The following is a 6,000-nucleotide window of genomic DNA, read 5'->3' as shown; positions in this document are numbered from 1 at the left end:
AACAGACCTCCACGTTAGCTCCCCTGGCCTCGTTTTATTTTCGGCGTCAGTTTCAATTTGTCGACACAGCAAATTGATGCAAAATACAAGCAATGTTAGGAAAACCACTTGTCAATATTTCTCATGACAAATCTCGACAGCACCGTCGGACTACCACCTCAGACGTTTGGGTTTGCTGTTTTGCCCCGATAGAAACGCAAAAAACAGATACTAATTTACATAATACTACATCATTGTGTAGTAAAGCCACAAAGTAGTCGCTGTTTTAGGTTCCAAGCTAGACATTATGTACCTCAGGGGAAATACAATAAAGGAATCAGCCGCACATGATTAATAACTACACGTGACACAAACATATGATTATACAATGTGGATGAGGCTTAAACAAACCTTTACACACAGTTATGGGGCATGTTGGTCAATTTTTTGTGAATGTTTTCGCGTTAGGTACAGACGCACATCGACTACATGCGCGCACATGGAGTAACGGTTACATCCCATTACGTAGTTCCGGGCATGCTCACGCACCATACAAAAGAAAAACGATGGATTTGGAAACAGGGCGATGACGTCATGGATGTCTTCCTTTGATGATGTCCTCATTGTTTTCCTTTTGATGATGATGTCAGGAAATGTTTTCCTTTGATCATGATGGCATAGAATCTTTGCCTTGATCATATTGAAAGTTTGGTTTTATTACAAACCTAGGTGGGTCCGTAAGATTCTGTTAGACTTTCAACTGAAAGCAAGCAGACAAGCAAACACACTTGAACAGAGCTTCGTTCATCAATTTTCATCCCACATTTTTAAACAAACATTTCCTGAAATAAAAAGGACAATGGAAAACAACAAACAGCAAAAGAGTTGAATTCTCCTCGGGACGAAGAGCCCACTGGGAAATTGCATTAAAGTGGAGTTCTTTCCTCGGAGGGGCAGTTTTGGTTTTGTTACCAAATGCCACATTACAAAACCAACGAGGAAAGCAAAGTTGAAGTTGATGTCTGGGACCAGACGCCTGAATACATTGTAAGCGGAACGGCTTTTTTATGTGGGTGAAATTAAAGGAGCGTTATATTGTTGATCTTGAACGCCCTTCATCAAAGCTGCATACGTACATACAGGGTAAAAACACCAAACCTAGTTCTTCCCGTCACCGAACTGAAAAGAGTTTTACGCCAGCCTGGCCCTGCTTAATTTTTCAAGATCAGACGAGATCGGGATCTTCGAAGTGGTATGGCCGGTATGCGATAGGCTGTCTGTCACAAAAGCAGTATATATAAGTGTTCAAAATTAATATTTCCTGTATTATGATGTTGTAAATGTTCTATGTCCTTGATGATAATGAAAGACTTACAGGCCCTGGTATTCCAGGCAGTCTCCCATTCACGTTACTAACCAGGCCCGTCCCTGCTGCTTAGCTTCCGAGATCAGACGTGTTCAGGATGGTATGCTGAAGCCAAGTGCGTCTGGCACAAAAGCAGTATATATAAGTGGCCAGAATCATCATAGCATGTATTTTGTTTGATGTGAATGTTCCATGTCATCCTGATGATAAAGGGAAAAGCTTACAGCACCTGGTATTCCAAGGTCGTCTCCCATCCAACGTACTTAACCAGGCAGACCCTGCTTAGCTTCAAGGATCTGCCATGTTTCTTTTTTTTTTTTTTTAATTAGTCTTCAATCACAAATTTAACACTTCATGACAAACTTTTTGCCACATAGACCTGAATAGAAAACAAACCTGTCGTAGTTTCTCATGAATGTATCAAAACAAAAAGCAAGAATCAAACTCAATTTAAAAATTAATCAAATCCAACTCTCATCAATTCAACAAAAACTTCCCCATTTCGCCCATCACAAATATAAACTTATTCCCACATCATGAAAAATTCCCTCACCTCCTCTCCCCCATACTTGCAGTTCGGTTCAATATCTCTTTTCATTTATTGATTTAAACAAATCTTTAATTTGTACATTTTCCCTTCAAAATGAGCATTAAATTCCTTCTATATACAACGCCCAACTGGCTTGGCTCTAAGGTGTTAATGATCAAAAAAATTCTCAGTTTTATTTCTTTTCAAGTACTACCAAACAGGAAAGAGCTTCCTCCCACCTCCTTCAGCTCTGATCCCAAGTTGTTGTCAATGTCATTGTTCCTTTAAAAGTTTTTTCAGGAAATCAAAGAAATCAAATAACTCAAAACAATCCCAGGAAAATAGTGCAAAAAAACTCTATGGCCACTTTTACATACATCACACATTGCAGTACAGCATTATTTATTAATGAAACAGTTAGTATATAACAAATTAGTATTTATTTGTTTATGTTTTATAGGAAAATCAGTTATTTTCACACTCTATACTGTTATATTTTATGTTCCCATTCAACCATTTCTTCTTAACATCCATTCGTCCCAAACTTTCTGTGCAGCTGGGCCTCTTTATCAATCAGTATTAACCATCATATACCTTTTTATCTTCACATTTGCAAAGAGGCGTTTATTCTCTTTTTCAATTTTCCCCACATACATCTTGGGTGTACGCTTGTCTTGTTTAATCACACAGTCTCTTATAATAATTGTTTGTCCCATTGCCAGAGGTTATACTACTTTTATCGCTCTATATACTCATTGCGATTATGCAAGGTACATCAATTGTACATCAATGTACAAAGAATCCTCAATATATTTATAATAAATATATGTTTTGCATTTTTGTAGTAGGTAAGATCATTTGACTTGCATAAGTAGCTCGCATTGCTGAAAAATTGTGAGGCACTCCCTGCCCTAGAGGATGTTCTGTACGCAGATGGTACAGCAGGAAAGCACATGGATCTGCTTACTACTGTTATTTTGAGTATAACTCCAGACACACAACACAAAAAAAAACACAAGAAAACGTGGTTGTAACAAACCGTTGTCAACAATGTATACGAGTGCAACGAAGAGACGATACTGGGCTTTTTAAAGGAGAGAGGAGGCAACGGTGAAAGAACCCGGACTTGGTAGAGTATTTTAAAAGCGTTTTATGCCGTCGACGCACCGTGCTTTCGTGAAAAGTGTGAACGGGGTGGTCCAATTACGTCTGCCTGAAGAGAAAAAGTTCCGCGCTCCGTCGAAGTGACGCGTCGACGGTGTCGGAAGGGAAGAGGTGAAGTCACGCTTGTATAAACTGCCGACCACCTGTTCGGAACACCTGTGGGCCGGCTGGCGAGTGACGCGAGTGGCAGCTGGGGAACCGTACCTGTCTCGCGCTGCAGGTTCTCCAAGCGCCTGGCTCAGGATACGGAAATGACACACGGGGGAAGTTCCAAATTACATCGCTTTGAAACACTTTTCGGAAAAAATAATACTGAGCAGAAAAAGAAAATTAAGTGTCCATGAGTTTGTCTGCGTTGTGGATGAAGTTGACGGCAGCTCCAGGTGAGATGGGGAACTGGGGGAGCATTTGTCGAGAGTGGGAGGGTCTCCAAGAAGGAGCAGGATGGGCGAAAAGTCACTACATACCTACAAATTGCAGTTGATTGAAAACTTTTGCCCACTTCCTGCAGGAGGCTCTTGACACGGAGCAGGTCTCGTCCTCAAGAAGGATTTCATCACTGGATTCACCCTGTCTGCATCTGGGCCGCCAAGCACGGCTAAGCCTGAGCATGATAGCCCTGATCATTGACTTTGCCAAGCAGAACGACTCCACATCAGCGTCGATGTCCGGTCCAGCGCCGGGCTACACGCCGCTGCACGTCGGCGTCATGCACGGGCCACATGGAACGTGGTGAAGCTCCTGGTGGGGGGCATACGACGCAGCGGACGTGGAGATCAGGACTACAGCGGGAGGAAAAGGGCCTGTCCGTACCTCACTACACTAATGTAAGCGGGTGGACATCAGGGACATCATAGGAGCGTACGAGATTTCACAGTCAACAACCAGAGGGGACGCAAAGGATGGAGGCCCGCTGGAGGTTCTTCAAGAGGTCCTCCAGTCTAACATGAAGCCGATCAAGCTGCTCAGCCCCGATGACTTTGTGGACGGGGAGGCAAGGCCCAGGGAGAAACCCGTACGGAGGATGTCGTCCCTCAGCCGGATGAAGCCCAAACTGCAGCTTCGTTTCAGGACGTCGCAGCTCGTCGACAGCTCCTCATTCGGTAACAAAGAGGAGTTGGACGGCCCTAAAAAAGACTCTTTGAAGCCCAGACCTAAGACACATTTCTTTGGTTGGGATCGTTAGTGGCACGAAAAGGTTTACAGGCACGTTAGCAAATACAGCACCAACAAAAGCCTCGCAAATACACCGGAGTGTGGGATTGAGTTTTTGAATACACTAAATTTGTCTGGTGGCGGAGGAACACAAATTGAGTTACAGGGCATAATATTAGGGCGCATTCGATGCTGGTTTGGGGTTTTGCATGGAATTAAAGAAACCTTTATATTTCAATGACTATCCACATTTGGGCCTATGACCCACGCGCACAATGTTAGCATATTTTCTAATTTGATAAGGCAGATTAGATGTTAAACCAGATTGTGGACGGTTGCGTCGCCTCCGCTTCGGGTGACATCATCCGCCCTGTTGCTCACACTAAAGCCTCTTGAGGGGGGGAAAACCTTTGGGGAGGGGTTCCTTTGTAATCTGGATCACTGCTGGGAGATCCTGGGTCACAGGGGCGGCGAGGGCTGTTGTAAGCCTTGGATGACGGAGAAAGCAGATGTTCTGCTGATGTTTGTTTTTTTTTGTTTGTTTTTTTTTAGTTTATCGTTTCATACGTGCACGTGACGAATATTGTTCCGTCCGGCGAACTGAGCAAAGTCACGCTTGACCCGTCTTGCCAAGGCTTCCAGTGAGATGCTACATTCAGGAAACGGTTTACAGGGACAAGTACTGAGGTGGTGGAACCTGAACTGGACTGAAAAGTAGTGTGTACACTGAGGTAGAACGTGGGGGAAGAAACGCTAGTTTACACTCGGCCTGTGACGCAGCAGGGTTTTGCAACGCAGACGAACAAATTCACTTAATCCGCAACACGCTGCTCGATCTGTCACAACTCACACCCCCCTCCCTCCACGCCACATTCTACAGACTCATGCCAACGTCTTAACTCGAGGCCTCTGGAAGGTTGATTATGCAACTATGCACCATTTTTTTTTGCTTTGTTTTACAACACTTAAATCTTTTTGCACATTTTAGCATCTACGTTTTTAATTGCACATTATACAATTTATGTTATCTGTGATCGATTTTAATGGTTTACTTTTTTTTTCCATGTTTTTACTGATTTTTTTTTTCTGATGAGATACAATTATAACAAGCAAAAATAAAACCTTTAACAATGCTCCTCTGTTTAAGACTGTCAAAAAAGGACGTTATTTCATTTTCAAATTTCTGAAATAAAAAATGATATTTACCATATTATTTTGCCATGATAAAAAGAAAGGAAATCACGCGTTATGTTTAAATTCTTGACACAGTCAGTGTAAGGTCACCATACTTTCTCAATCACATATTTTCAACTTCAGTACGTGTTATTTTTTCAAGAGGAAGGTTTCTAAACATCCGTCTCAACCGCTGGTCTGAGTCTTCTTCCGTACGGATTCAATGCATTTTTTTTGGCGTCAATCAAACTGAGATGTGTGAGTGCTCTTTCACTTTTGTTTCTTTGATTTTTGATGTCACTGATTGAATAAAACAAATCAGTGCACAAGAAGGCCGTCTGATTTGTGTTCAAGACTCGCTCGTGAATTAGGTCGCTTATCTAACCTGGCAGAAAATAGTCGGTCAGGACTATTTGCTTTTTTGTGTGTGTGTGTGTGTGTGTGTGTGTGTGTGTGTGTGTGTGTGCACATTCCAACCGGTGGCGTGTTCAAATAAGAGGCATTCACAGAGGCAGAGGTTAACGCTGTTGTTTTTGGTAATGTAGTAAAAAGTGAGCCATCACTGCGCAAATAATGGCGACAGATGTGTACAGCCTGTCTGTTGATGATATTCCAAGGTTTTTGGAGGCAGGGC

Source organism: Mugil cephalus, chromosome 23 (genome assembly GCF_022458985.1).
Source record: "Mugil cephalus isolate CIBA_MC_2020 chromosome 23, CIBA_Mcephalus_1.1, whole genome shotgun sequence".
NCBI classification, from domain to species: Eukaryota; Metazoa; Chordata; class Actinopteri; order Mugiliformes; family Mugilidae; genus Mugil; species Mugil cephalus.
Note: the sequence above shows the minus strand (reverse complement) of the source record.